Source organism: Corvus kubaryi, unplaced genomic scaffold (assembly GCF_017639235.1).
Source record: "Corvus kubaryi isolate FWS band 111438036 unplaced genomic scaffold, C.kubaryi_AGA036_p1.0 37300, whole genome shotgun sequence".
NCBI lineage: Eukaryota > Metazoa > Chordata > Aves > Passeriformes > Corvidae > Corvus > Corvus kubaryi.
Genome location: NW_024581093.1, coordinates 452,167 through 467,226, shown reverse-complemented (window position 1 = coordinate 467,226; position 15,060 = coordinate 452,167). Strand labels below are relative to the sequence as shown.

At 56.0% G+C, this 15,060-nt stretch overlaps 1 protein-coding gene across 3 annotated transcripts in view; it reads left to right on the top strand.

Annotated features, from left to right (window-relative positions):
• Positions 1 to 15,060, top strand: part of LOC121664058 (zinc finger protein 469-like) — a 188,440-nt gene that overhangs the window by 122,598 nt on the left and 50,782 nt on the right. Inside the window, exon 1 of one of the 3 annotated variants that reach the window (XM_042027046.1) lies at positions 76 to 563. The exons of the other annotated variants lie outside the window; for them this stretch is intronic. The gene's annotated coding sequence lies outside the window, so the exon portion shown is untranslated. Of the gene's footprint in view, positions 1 to 75; positions 564 to 15,060 lie in introns of those variants that run through there. 3 annotated transcript variants of the gene reach the window in all.

Sequence of the window (15,060 nt, the reverse complement as noted above, 5' to 3'; positions counted from 1 at the left end):
GATCCCGGCAGAGCTCGGAGGTTTCGCCCTGGTCAAGGAGATAAAACTGGGACGTGCTCGGAGCCATGACCTGCAAATCCTGGGATCAGGAATTGCCGTGGGACGGCGGCTGAGCCGGTGCCTCGCGCTCCTGCCGCCGCTGTCCCGCGGATTCCCATCTTCCCGAAGCCCCGGCGCCAGGAAATAGTTAAACCACTCCAGGATTTTGATTAGCAGAGCCTTAAAGTCAGTGAAAAAGACAGTCGGGGAGAACTCTCAGGAGCATGCTAATGAAGTGAAGTCATCCGCGCGCACCAGAGGAGTATCCATGCCTGCTCCACGCCGGAGGATTCCCGGAGCCCGGCGCAGGTGGAGCGGGGCTGGCGGGGACCCGCGGCTCGCCCGTCCCGACGCCTTCGCTCCCCTCCCTTTGGATATTGCCACGCTTTCCCTGGGATTTTTTTCTTCGCCTCACTGGAGCTTAATGATATTTCCAGCTCGGCGGGAGCTGCGGGAAGACTGGAGATAGCGCAGAGAGAGGCTTGGAAAGGCAGCAAAGGGCAGCTCCCGGCTCTGCGGGAAAGGTGAGGGCATTCTCTTGGAAAATCCCTTCTCCTCTCGGAAAATCCCTTGGGTGTCTCTCTGTCGCCAGCGCTCGGGCTGTGGCACTGCTGGGGGTGGGGAAAGGGGGCTGCTTCTGCAAGCAAACGCTGCTGGCTCTGCAGCTGGAAAGTTTGGGAAGCGGGGTCTGGGGGATGGAGATGTCCCGGAGAGTCCGGCGGTGTCCAGGTACGGAGCTGCTCGGAGCAGGAGCAGCTGCCTTAGTCCCGCTTGCAAAAACCCGTGGGTGGTTTTTAGAGCATTAAAAAACATCCTTCTCCTCTTGTGGGACTTTGCAAAGAAACTGTGCAAAGGTTGGAGCCTTTCTCTGGGGATCGGCGCCTCACGGGTCCTACCTTTGCTGTAAAAAAAACCGGGTTTTTGGGATAACTGAGAAACTTAGGACAAAGTTTTAGTTAAGCCTGAGGGCTAAACCCGGCAACTCCAGCGTGGCCAAATCTATGCTGGAGCTGATGAGTCGTCAGGGCTGTTTAATTTATAAGAAGTTCCCCCACGAAAACATTGCATTTTTGTTTATGGAAAATGCAAGAAAAATATGCAGGCGAGGTTTCGCTCCTAAACAGTCGAGGTTAACCCGTTCAGGATGATGATTCCAGGGTTATTCCTGGGATAAGCCGAGCACAGATCACTCTCCAGCGGTTAGAAACGAGCTGGTGACTCAGCGGCTGCCTCGGGGTTAGCGCTGTGCAGATCCTCGGTCTGGCTGTTCCCAAATTTTGTGTTTTCTGCCTCATGGAATTTTAGTTTTCCTTTCGGAGAAGTGTCCAAGCTTGTGGCACTGTGAGGATTTTGAGGCAGGCAGAAACTCAGCTCCCGAGTTTGGGGGATCTCCTGGAATACCCCGCTCCTCGCTGCAAAAATGCATCCGTAAAAACTGAAATCTCCTGATTTTATCCATATGGGGTTAATGGGATATCAGCATTTACTGGATTCGTGGGCCTAGGGACTCACAGCAGGGCTGGTGGCACGATGACATTTTTAATCCTGTGTGGAAGCATCCTTTCCTCATATCCCAAAAAGTGAGAGTTACCCTAAAGGCAGAGCCCTGCAAACCCCGTCCCTGGAAAACAGCTCAGTGCCCTCCTGCCATGCCCGTGGAATCACCTTCCTGGGAAGTTTGTCCCTTTTCAGGATCCCTGTGCTCCCAGGAAAGGCACCTTGTCCACGTGCATTGCACACCAGGGGGACATCTCAGCAACCCACTGGTGGCAAGGCCAGGTGACCGGGTTTTGGGAAGAGATTCCTCCCTGGAAGGGTGGGGAGGCCCTGGCAGAGATTTTCCAGAGCAGCTGTGGCTGCCCCTGGATCCCTGGAAGTGTCCCAGGCCAGGTTGGATGGGGCTTGGAGCAACCTGGGATAGCGGAAGGTGTCCAAGGTGGGACTGGATAATCTCCAGCGTCCCTTCCAATCCCACGCTGCGATCCTGGAATTCCCTGACCCTTGGTGATGTGTCCCATCTCTGTGCTGCTTTCCCAGCCGCGCTTCCCTCTCCCAGCTCTCAGGGTGATTCCCCAAATCTGAGATTCCCCTGGTGTGTCCTGCCTGATCCAGGCCTGCGTCTCTACCGAGCTGCCCAAGGAATGAGCTCAAATTCCCAATTCCTCCTTTTGTGATGTGGGGAGGATTTGATCGCACTCATCAGCGGGTCCAGATGTGTCCTGCTGTGGGTGGCAAAGCCTGACCTTGGGGTTGGCTCTGGCTGCCTTCAGAGGGAGATGGGAGCACGTTTCAGAACCCAGAATGCTGGAATGCCCCTCTTCCCAAGCAGCACATGGATTTTGTCCATCTCCAAGCCCTGTTTCAGCTGGAACTGCTCCATAACCTTCTGGACATGTGCATCCCATGCAAACCTCCCGGTCACTCCTTGTGCTGTTGGGATTTTTCCTGCAGATTTCGGGGGCTTTGCAGCACTCCGAGACCCAAAAATCATCCAGGGGAAGCTTCCCATGGATCCCATGGGCTCCAAACCCTCTTGGAATGTGCCCCATCCCTTTTGGCTGGTGGAGCTTGGAGCAGAAAGGTGTTAAAAGAGCCCGTGGCCACTACTAAGCAACAGTTACCAACAACCTCAGGCAAATAAAATGTAGGAGATTATGGAAACAGGGAACAGCGGCCGCTTCCCAGCGTCTCCACTGGGTGAGTCAGGAGCGTGGGGCTGCTGCTCCCTGCTCCTTCCTCGATGACAGCATCCACACATCCAGCCCTTGGAGACGGCCGATCTTGGGATATTTACGATGCTTCCACACAACGAGCGTTTCTCTGGCTGCCGGGAGAGCAGGAGCGAGGAGCCGGCATTTGCACGTTCCCGTCCTTCGGGGCTGGGTTTTTAGGGCTGTTGCGGGATGTTCCCGGTGCCCTGTGCTCTTTTCCTGGGAATTTTGGGTGTCTTGAAGGTCACTGAGCCTTGACTCGGCACCAGGTGAGAGAGAAATCCGAGTGTGGAAGGAAGGGCGTTATCCCAGTGGTGGTTGATGCAGATCCTCAAGGAATGGATCACTCTGGGATAATTTTGGGGAGGCCCTGGCACAGGTTTTACAGGAGAGCTGTGGCTGCCCCATCCCTGGAAGTGTCCCAGGCCAGATTGGAGCAGCCTGGGACAGTGGAAGGTGTCCCTGCCCATGGCAGGGCTGGGATGGGATGAGCTTTAAGGTCCCTTCCCACCCAAACCATTGCAGGATTCTATTCCACAGAATCCCCCCCCTACAGGGCTGAGTATTCCCAGGGAAATGCCTGGGCTCCATCCAAAGCTGGCAAACCAGGAATCATTCCTGGAGGTGCCCATCCTGCTGCTGATTCCCATTCCAGGGAATACCAAGTGAACACAAAAATGAAATTTACTCAAAACCTTGGGAAAATCAGTGATTTTATCCAGTGTGCTGTTCCCAAGGCAGCTTTCCCAGGATGCTGCCGCTAGAAGGGTTGGAAGCACTGGAAAGGCATTTTCCATGTGCAGGGGGATTTATTCCAGCCCTGAGCTGCCATTCCCTAGCTCTGCCTAAATAACTGTCCATGGACAGATGTCCGTCTGTCCGAGCCCGTCAGCAGAGGCATTCCCTGGATCTCCTGGAATGTTCTGCTCCCAGAATCTCTCAGGATTTGGGGACAGCCAGCCTTGCTGCAAGGAAAAGTGTCCATGCCAGGGCTGCTTCACCATCCCATGGGCTGTGCTGCAGGGTCTGGCTTCCCAGTGATGCCGGCTGTGGGAAAAGGGTGGGATTCGGGTTGGTGGAGGGGACCTGGCTCCCGCAGTGGTGTGGTTGTGACCTTCCATGACTCCCGTGCCCTCTCCAAGATGGATAATTCAGGCTGGGCGCAGCGTGGGTGAGCCAGGAGAACCCAGCTCCTGCAGGAGGGGCACGGAAAAGCTGCGGAAAGTCAGGGAATCGCTGGGAGCAGGGAAGTGCGGCTGCTTTTCCCAACACCCCTTTAAACACATCCCGCCACAGAGCCCATTCCACCTCGCCCTGGGAATTGCTTTCGCCGCCTTCATTCCCATCATTTCTCATCCCGCCACTCTTCCCCGTTCCTGTGGATGCTCCCTCACCTTCCCAGCCTCTGGCACCCCAGGAGCTGCTGAGGATCCCCTGGGATTTGTGGCTGCCACCTCCACAGCGCATCCAGCTTTTCCTGGGCAGGCGGCGCTTGTGAAAAGGATGGAGACCTTTATCCGGGTGCCTCTGGAGCTGTTGTCCCTTTGCCTGGCACCCTCTGGCATCGCCCAGGAGCCCGGCTGGCTGCGGTGGCAGTGACGAGGACTTGGCGGAAAGGTGGCACCACTGCGGGACGTGGCACTGCCCGATGTCCTGGGGCGTGGCCAAGGCTTGGAGGAGCCTCTCCCGGAGCTTCCAGCCCTCCCTCGGGAGGATGGGGAGCAGGAGGCAGATTCCAACAGGGACTTGGTTCAGAGAACGACCCCAGCGCCTTCAGATTTGCTCCTCTGGGAAGTCAGGGTGTGGGGATGCGAAGCCCTCAGAAGCTTCTGGATTTGTGGGAATTTGGGGCGGCATCGCTCCGGGTGCTCCGCGGGGAATGCGGGGGCGCTGTCCCCTCTGTGCTGCATCCCTTGGGATCACGCGTGAAGCAATCCCTGGGAGCATCCAGCACATTCCAGGTTCTTCCTTCCCTCCGAGATGAGGAATTGCTCCGACGCCCCAGGCACGCGAGAGATTCCCCCATTCCCGCTGCTCCAGAGGCTCTGTGCACACAGATCCCGCAGAATTCCAGCCTGGGAAGTGCAGGTCCATGTCGTGGGTGGGATCATCTTCCAGGATGGATCTCTGCTTCCCTGCAGGCATTTTTCCCTCTGCTTGACACCCTCGTGTGTCCCGTCCTTGCATCCTGAACACAATTCCCGTGTCTGCATCCATGGGATGATGCACCTTTCCTAGAGCATCCTGACCTTCCTCCTCGCTCCCAGGCTCAAGGGGAAAATGCACTTCCAAGGAATGGGGTTCTGTCCCATGCCTTGATCCAAAGGGAATGGAAGGAGAAGCTTTGGCTCGAGTTTGTCCTAATTGAAGTGCAGGATAAAGCTTGGGATCACCGCGGCACCGCTCTTCTTGGCTCCCAAAGGATTCCTGGGGGGAACGTGGGCCAGGGAGGCTCCCGGGAGGCTCCCGAGCGGGTTTCGGCCAGCAGCCGGCGTTTTGGGGCGGGAAGCTGAAATCCTGGAGTACAACATCGCCACCTGTTTGCCACGCGCGAACATACAGCGGGAAAAATCCCGGCTGGATGGATCCCACCGGGATGCACAGCGTTCGGGATGGATCCCACCGGGGGTGAACTCCACCGGGCAGCCCCCATCGGGAAGATCCCATCAGGATACAGCCCACTGGGATGCATCCCTTTGGATAGTCCCAAATCGGGATGAGTCTTAACCAGGATGCAACCATCGGGGTACATTCCACTGGGATGCAGCCCTGTCCGGATGCACCCTATGAACAACCCTCCACCAGGCTGCATCCCAGCAGGATGTATCCCAGCAGGATGTATCCCAGCAGGATGCAGCCCCATTGGGATATATCCCACCAGGATGTATCCCACTAGGATGCAGCCCCATTGGGATATATCCCACCAGGATGTATCCCACTAGGATGCAGCCCCATTGGGATGTATCCCATCAGGATGTATCCCAGGAGGATGCAGCCCCATTGGGATGCAGCCCATTGGAAAGTCCCAAATCAGGATGAATCCCACCAGGATGCTACCCCATGGGGGTATATCCACCAGGATGCATCCCATGGGACAGCTCTTCATCAAGAGGGCATCAGGATGAAAACCCAAAGTTCAGGGTCCTCCTGGTGTCACGTGGAGTCACTGAAAGCCCACAGAGCCCCCAGATAAAATCCCAGAATTATTTGGGTTGGAAGGAACCTCAAAACCCAGCCCATCCCATCCCTGCCATGGGGACACCTTCCACTATCCCAGGCTGCTCCAACCTGTCCTTGGACACTGCCAGGGATCCAGGGGCAGCCACAGCTTCTCTGGGCACCCTGTGCCAGGGCCTGCCCACCTTCCCAAGGAAGGGATTCCTTTCCAAAATCCCATCTGGCACTGGGAAGCCATTCCCTGTGTCCTATTGCAACAGGCCCCGCTAAAAAGTTGGGATATTTTGGATACGTGGCAATAAATCAAGGATTCCTCCCATGCTGGGTTTATCCTCCTTCCCCTCAGAGCTCAAAGCTGTTCCGTGCCCATGTGGCACGTGCGGGATATTCCCACCCTTGGGATAAACACGCCATGCTCCCCCCCCGTTCCCATGGATAACGTGCTCATGGATGAAGTGGGGGGCTTTTGTCATGACTCCACGAGACCTCTGTGTGTTTAAATGCGTCGGGATTTGAAGTATTTGGATTCCGCAGATGAATCCGGACGTTTAATGGGCAGCCCTTGAACGGAAAGCGCTGGCTGCTCCTGCAGGAGGGGAGGTGTGTGCCCACTCCCACAGACCTCCCCCCTCTGGAAAACGGGAATGAGCCAGTGGAGATCGTTCCATTAACGGGGATTTATGGCACAAATCCACTACTGTTTGGTTGGGACCAACAGCCCTAAGTGGGATTTTAGTGCTGGAAAAGTGGCCCTGAGGCCGGGGCTGCTTCCCAGCTGCTCACAGAGGGCTGAATTCCCTCTGCATGGAATAACTGGAGCCAAGAACCACCAGGATTTGGTGTAGGAAGCAGAAATACGGTCAGGGCCATGGACTGGGCTCCTTCACCTGTGCTGCATTTCCTCCCAGGAAGTTTTGGTTGGGGAACTCGCTCCTGGTTTTCCCTTTGCTGTTTTTGCTCCCCAGATGTGTCGGTGTTTATCCAAACACAAATAACTCCGTGCCTTGGCTGCTCCTGGATCCAGCGGCTCGGGGATGGAGGTCCTGCTCCTCCGGGAACTGGGGATGTGCTGGATTCTCCTGGTGCTCCTCAGGAACATCTCGGAAGGGTCTGGGATTTGGGGCTGGGCTCTGGGGCTGGCTAGCCCAGGCTGGTGGCACTGTGGGGTTGTGCAAGGCCATGGCCATGGAGAGACTTTTTGGGGGAGTGGAGCCCAAAAGTGGCTCCATCTCCAGCTCCAGATTCCCAAGTGGTTTTTGGGTGGCTGAAAAAACCTTATCTTCATCCATTTCGATGGATCTGCAGATTTGTTCTCTTTTGGTTTGGAACTCCGGGAATGTTGGCCAAAGCCACGTTCCAAATGGTTTTCCCTACATTTCTGCTGGCATTGGGTCTGTGTGCCAGCAGAAACTGAGCATTTCTGGGCAAAGCAGCACCAAATCCCTTCCTCTTCCCACCACCGAGCTGAGAGACCTTTCCTCTCACCCCTGATGGTGACTCCATTCTTTCCCCAGCCCCCATCCTGTATTAAAATCATGGAATCATGGAATGCTTTGCGTGGGAAGGGACCTTAAACCTCATCCAGTTCCAAACCTGGCACCTTCCACTATCCCAGGCTGCTCCAACCTGGCCTCGGGCACCTCCAGGGATGGGGACCCCAAACCTCCCTGGGCACTTCCAAGGCCTGAGCTCCCTTTCCATGGGGAAATTCCTGCTGCTGTCCACCCTGAGCCTCCCCTGGCCCAGCCTGAGGCCGCATCCCTTTGTCCTGTCAGAGCTTTGTCACCTTCTGCCTCCCACGGGAGAGGGGTGGCCCTGGGACCGTGTGCTGGCACTGCAGGTGGCAGCTGGGGACAGGCGGTGCCGGGGCTGTGGTGGGGCTGGAGCTGGAGCTGGAGCTGGAGCTGGTGGGAGGTTGTTGGGAGCAGTTTGTGTGGAGTGTGGCGATGGAATTGTTCTCCCCACGCCGGTCGTTGTCATGCGAATCTAAGTCCTAAAAAAATACTGAATTTCCTCTGCCATAATTTGGAGGAAAGGCACTTCCCTGGAATTCTGCAGTGCTTGAGGAGTGTCCTTCCATCCCGAGCACTTCAGGCTGGGAATGAAGTCTGTGTAGAGCAAAGACCCAGACCAGGGCAGAAACCTCCTCTTCGTCCTCCTCTTTTTATGATTTTTTAACCCTCCAGCAGCTCCAAACCCTCTGAAAAGCTGCTTTTTATTCACATGCTCCAGAAGAATTCCGGCTGAGCCACTGCAGCTCCAATAAAACTTTAAAGAGGGTCTGGACTTGGTGGTGGGAAGGAGCTGGGATGGAAATGGGAGTGAAGGAAAGCCTGCTTGGTGTTAGGAGAAATTTGGGAAAGCTCCTGGCTGTGGTGACTTTGGGGGATGCAGAAGGACTGGATGCAGTGTCCCAAGTCTCCAGAGCACCATGGATCAGCCATGATCCATCCAGAGTAGCTCTGGGATGATCCCTGCAGGACTGGAGCATGGCCAGGTCTGGGACAGGAGGAAGAGGAAGGTGCTGTTCCCTCCTCATCGCTCTTGTTCAACTCCAAATGCCAAAAAAAAGAAAGGAAAAGGATCGAATTCCGGCCGGGTTCGGCAGGGCTTGAGGCAGGAATGGACTCGGGGCTGCTCTGGCCTCTGCAGGTGACACCGAGGAGGTTTGTTTGGAAATGGTGGAGCTGGAAAATCCATGGTTGATTGGAAATGGAAAAGGAAAATCAGTCCTGTTGCAGTGCCAAGCACAATCCATGGAATCAAGAACTCTGGGCAGGTGACCCCCGTGGCTGCCAGGGAGTGCCAGGCTCCAGGACACCCTGCCCTGGGGAAGGAGCTGCCTCACTCCTGGAAGATTCCCAGCTTTTCTGAGGACACCCTGAAACAGCGATCTCCCTCAGGAATCCCAGTGTACAGATGGAAATCCCGGAGCGGGGACAGCTCTGCCATGGAATCGATGCCAAACCCTTGGGAAAGGTGGCTCCTGCTCGTGCCCATGCCAGCAGTCACCCTGGAGTCACCTCTGGCACAGGATCCTGCACCCCAACAGCCGCTGGAGACACGGGAAGGGAGCCGGGAGCCGGGCCTGGCTGCGCCCCATCCCGCTGGATGCTCCAGAGCATCCCTCCAACCCCGCGGGCAGAGGGAAGGGTTTAGCACCGCGCAGCCGCCCCCACGGTGCCTATTTTGGCACAATCCCAATCTTCCTGCACCTGAACAGCCGGGAAATGGAGCCCCGGAGTTTCACACCTGCGAGGTGAAACCGCTGCCGGAGCCCCGGATCCGTGGCGGATTCCCGGAGGGAAGGGGACGGCAGCCTGGGAGCCGGGAACGGGGACACAGCCGGGCGGCATCGGGGCACCAGCAGGATCCCGCATCCCTCCAAACCGAACAGGAGCCTCGGCAATGGGGCAGAGCGCTGGGACCAGCCCGGTGCCACTCCCCAGTGACCCCTCCAGTGCCACCAATTCCCTGGAGCCACGTTTCCCTCCTGCCCATTCCCAGCTCTCGCTCCGTTTCCCGCTCCCGCGCAGCGTCGGAGTTTCTTTGGCTCGGCAGGAGCAGAGGCCGGGGAGCTTTGGTTGTTTTGATTCCAGTTCTAAAAGAAGCCTGAAAGCAGCCGGGGCTCCGTGTCCCGATCCCAAATCCGCACGTCCCAGCCGGGCCGGCACAGCCAGCAGCAAAATCCGCACGTCGGCGGAGCGGCTCCAGCTGGGAGAGCCCGGGGCATCCAGCAGCCAGATCCCAGTCCCGGGGCATCCAGCAGCCAGATCCCAGTCCCGGGACATCCAGCGGCCAGATCCCAATCCTCTGAGATCCAGGAGCAGACCCCAGTCCCGTGTTATCCAGCAGCCAGATCCCAATCCTGGGGCAACCAGCACCCAGATCCCGATCCCGGGGTATCCAACAGCAGATCCAAGTCCCGTGCCAAGGCCAGGGGGGATTTGGGAGCAGCCCCAGTGCAGGGCAGATCTGACCCTGGGGTTCCCCTTTTGCCTTCACCGACTCCAGGGGGATGTCACCCCCTGGGATGGGAAACTGTTCCTGGGATTGTCCTGGATCGGTGCCTTGGGTCACCGAGAGCTGCTCCCGATGTCTGGAAGGAGCAGCAGGAATGTGCCCCTGTTCAATCCCATATCCCAGCCCAGGCAGGGTGATCCCAGCCAGCTCCGGGAGGGATTTGGTGGCCCTCGGTTACGGGAGGTGATGTGGATCCTTTCACCAATCCAGCCCTTTTTCCCATGCAGATGTGCCTGTTTCCAGGGGAATGGGAGGATGGGAAGCCCAGGGTCCACATCTGGCCCCTGGAAACATCTTGCACACAGGAGCTGCAGATGTTGAGCAGGGAGAAACATCTGGGCTGCTTGGAGAGAGGGAGCCAGAAATTCATGGAATGGGAGACAGTGCCCACCGGGGCCAGGGAGCTTCCATGGAGCAAAATCCCATCCCACAGCCCCTCTCCTCCCCGGAATAACCCCTGTGTGAGCCTCCTTTGCCATTCAACAGCCGCTGAAACCCCAGGATGGGCTCCCACAAAGATTCCTGAAGTACAAATCCACAAGGAGACTTTCCTGGATAACCACGGATACCACAAACAGCAGCACGAACACAGGGCCATCTACCCAAATCCATTTATCCGGAGCTGGCCCCCAATCCCAGGGCATCCCTGGCACAGCATCCCTCCTGGGAGCTTCATGCCTCAGTTTCCCCTTCCACAGAGCAGGAATGCTGGGTCTGGCACATCCCTGGCCTCGTGCCTCAGTTTCCCCTTCCACAAAGCGGGAATGCTGGGCTCATTCCCAGCCAGGCTGGCACATTCCCGGCCGTGCCGCTCCATCCAGGACTGACCTACTTCCCTCCAGCAGAACTTTCTGCTCCACTTATTTGACCCAGCACCTTTTTGTTTGCCTAAAGCCGGGAATGCTTCCCCTCTGCCAAGCCGGGCACACACAGGGAATGTTTGCTGGAGACACAAACCGCTGCTCTGTGCATCCCTGGAGGAACCCAGACCCCCTTTTCCCCGCTGCAAAATCCACCCTGGAAAGCTGCCACGTTTGGCTTTCCCCCTTTTCCCCCATCCCTCTGGTCGTGCCGGGGACAGGCAGGAGAAAGGTGACATTGTTCCGTCCTGGAAGCAGCAGCATCCCGGCTCCCGGGCTCTGTGGCTGCCTCAGTCATGGATGTTTGCATATGTTAAAAATATTTAGTCCGGTGCTAAAAAAAATATTATCCCCGAGCTTTGGGGCCAGCGGAGCATAATGGCACCTATGTGTCCGTGGGGCGGCGTTCCCGAGGCACACAGGGCTCCTCTTTGCCTCCGGAGCCATCCTGGGCTGAGCAGGGATGCTGGGAGCGATCCCGGTGCTGCTGCCTGTCGGGAGTGCTGTTCTCCCCCCAGGAGAGGGGTTTGGGGCGAGGGAAGCTTTGTCGGGATGTGGGGCAGTGAGATGGGATTCCCTGCGCGGGGCAGGAGGGATGAAGGGTCAAACAAAGGTGTTTGCTCTGGGAAAAAGTTAGAAAAACTGGGATAAGTGCTGTATTCCCAGCTGGTGGAACTGGGATGAGCAGGGAATGGCCCTGCTGCCCAAATCCATGGATGCAGGCCATGGAGGGGAGGGCTGAGACCTCCCCAGCTCGTTCCACCTCTTCCCAGCCTCATCCCAGGCTTTTCCTGTGGCCTGGAGGTACCCAGAACTTCTGGGAATGGGGAGAAGCTTCCAGCGGAGTTTCACAGGAGGAATTCCAAGGGAGCCGACAGTGTGGGAGGGAAAACATTTCCCCGTAGTAATCTCCCCACAAGGAGTTTGGAGTTTGGAGTTTGTCCTGGCCACGGGAGGAAGACAACAGGGAGTGAGGCCACGGGATTTTTGTGCGGCAGCACTAAGGAATCGTTTCCTCGCCTTTTTTCCCTTCTATATTTATTTTTCAAGCGGGAAAAGGAGCTGGAGGAGGGCGTGGAGGTGAAATAATCCCGGCTGGAGAGCGTGAAGGGATCATTATACCCCGTCCTTCGGCTTTTCTGGCGCTTTTTTTCCCCCCTTTTCCGAGGGTTTCGGGAGCAGCCTGCGGACACTGCGGCCATTCATGGCTCGGCTGGGGGTGTGTGGGGCGCGTGGAGACGGGAATAATTCCTTCACAATGTGGAGCAGGGAAAAATAGGCCGGTTGTCTGAGGTGGATGGAGCTCAAGGTATGGAAGTGTGAGCCTCAATGCAGCCCTTTATGAGCAGAGCTTTTTCCCCGTGAATAAAACTCCACAGCTCCGAGGAAAATGTAAATGTTCGGGAGCCCTCGGAGACAGAATTTCAGGCAAAAATAAGGACAGCTTTCAGCGCTGGGAAAACGGGATCCTGCAGCCCCCCCACTGCTGATCCAGGCATTATTCCCCCCCTTCCTGCAGCTCCTCCGTGGTTCTCCCTGTCCCCGCTTAAAGGGAGTTGTGTCCCTGTGTCCCACGGAATGTTCCCCGCCCGCTGCGGAGCTCGGGAATTCCTCGGGCTCCGGTGCCACCGGCTCCCCTGGAGCAGCGTGAAAGGTTCCATTCATCCCTGCCCTGCTTCCCTCTGGAGTTGCCACACCCTGGAGCTCTGCTCCGCGGCTCCACTGCTCTCCTTTCCTTAGCAGCGTTCCCAGATGGAAGGGCTGGGAAGGGATGCTCCAAATCTCTTGGCACAGGGATAATCTGCCCTGCCTTGGTCTCTGATTTCCCACCTGGAGCCGCTTGGATTGGGGGTTTGAGGAGCCTGAAAGAGCAAGAAAATGGGGAAGATGAGTGGTGCTGCCTGCAAAATTCCCATCCGTGAGTGGATGGGCTTGGAGCAGCCCAGGATAGTGGAAGGTGTCCCTGCCTGTGGAATGGGATGAGCTTTAAGGTCCCTTCCAGCCCAAACCATCCTGGAAATCCACAAATCAACCCCTGGCTGGTCTCTGGGATTGGATCCTCAGCCCCTTCCTTGGAACCATCTCGCTCCAGCGGTGGGAACCTCCTGGTGGAGCTGAGAAACCAGGAAGCCAAATCCTGATCCGGGTCATGGCAGTGATCCCGCAAATTCCCTGTCCAGCAGCAGCAGGATGCTGGGAGCCTCTGGATAAAGGGGACCAAATCAGGTGGGAATGCTCCATATGAACCAGCACCTCAGTGCATTAATGGGGGACAATTAATATCTTATTATAATTAACTAAAAATAACACACCCAGCAGTACTCAGAAAACATTTTTAAGGGTAAGATAAAAATTCTTTGGAGCCCACCTGATTCCTAGAAAATTCTCATGTGAGTTAGATTAGCATGGGAGAGATTCCAGGTGCCGAAGAGCCAGGGCACAGTTCCTGGGCAAACAGGGAATTCTGAGGCCTCCAGAGGATGGCGTGGGGGTTCCTTAAATGCAGTTTTTAAGGAATATTTACTGGTGAGGCGATTCCTGCAGGAAAATGCGCCTGGGTTGGATTTCTGATCCATGAGGAATGTCCTGGCCAAGGCAGGGCCGGGAAGGGGGGACCCAGCCCAGGGGTTTTGTTTTGCACAAGGAGAAGTTTCTCTGGGACAGTTCCATGAGGGATCAACACAAATCCATGGATCCAGCGTGAATTTTAAATTGCATCGCTTTGCCCTCGGAATGAGGCTTCCAAAAATATCGGGAAGCTGGAGCCAAGACCTGGGGCAGCTCCAAAGTTCCTCTGGATTTCCCTCGGGAGCCTTCTTCCCTCCTCCATCCCTGCTCCTGGGTGGGAGTGCTCCATTCCCAGGGATGTTTGCCACACAGATGCTGAAATCCAGCACAGGGTACCCTTTTCCCTGGAATATCTGTGATGGATGTATGGATTTGCTGCTCAGGGGGATCCACATGTGTTGAACTCAGAAAAGAAGCAGCTAAACCAGTGCAGCACTGGGAAGCTACTGGGAGAACTGGGATGCCACCAGCAGCACCCTGGAGTGTTCCCCCATGGAGAGCTCGGGGTTGTTGGGATGGGCTGGAGGCAAAGTGGGCAAAAAACCCAACAGTTTAATTCTGGCTTTCATCCAAATTCGTCCTTGGCTGGAATTGCAGAGGCCTTGGGAGGGCTTTGGATCCGAAAGAGTGGCTCTTATTTTACATATTTATTTTTAATATCTATATTTTCTAGGTATGTTCCATGTATTATATACACCATATATATAAACCCCATATATTATATATATGAGAGTAAATTTTAATATATTTCCATGCGCACCATATATTAAATTCACCATTTTTTGGTATAGTCACCGTATTTTCATGTATTCACCCTATTTTTCTCAGTATCCACACATCATCCATTATCTAGCTCTCATATTTTTAATATATTTATTTACTCACACCCCATGTTTCCATAGGGGATTGGAGAGCAAACCCAGGGATGGGAGCTTTTCCATGTCCCAGCCGTATCCCAGAGATGCCAGGAAATGTTTGCTCCCTTGTGGAGCTGGAAAAACACCAAAAAACAGGGGGGAAAAAGTTGTTAAACTCCCAATAATTCAATGTGAGCAATTCAAACCCAGGCAGGAGTTGGTGCATCCCGGTTATCGCCGTCAAAAATTGCCTTTTCCAAGGATTTCCAAGGATTTCTGCAGCCGCTGCTGTGAATAGGGATCTGCTCTTCCGGGGGCTTGGATGGACTCCAGGCCAGGGGTTTGATTGCAATTCCACTCCATTGCCGGGATTAAAGGAGGGCTTTCCACGCTCAGCGAGAGCCGGGAATGCTCAGGGGAGCTCCGGGAATACTCCAGGGAGCTCCGGGAAGGTGGCACCGGGTGCTGTGGGAGATGTGCTGACCCCGGAGTGAAAGATTCCGTTACTTTGGAATGATTTCCTTGTTTTACCCTGACCCCCCCAGCAGAAATGGGGGGAGGAAACCTCCCAAATCCTCCTGCCCGGAGAGGGAGCGTTTCCCAGGCTTTTCCCAAGGCGGGATCTGCTCCCCAGATCAAGCACAGCTGCTTCCAGAGGTGGCTCTGGATTGACTCCGGAGCAAGCGGGAGCTGCTGGAGCGCGGGGTGAGCTCCTTTGATATCGGAACCCGAACCTGGCAGCGCTCCCCGCTCTGGCAGCCCTTTGGAAGCGTTGCCAGCGGAGCCGCTTTTCCAGAGGGGCCTGGAAATGCAATCCATTATCTG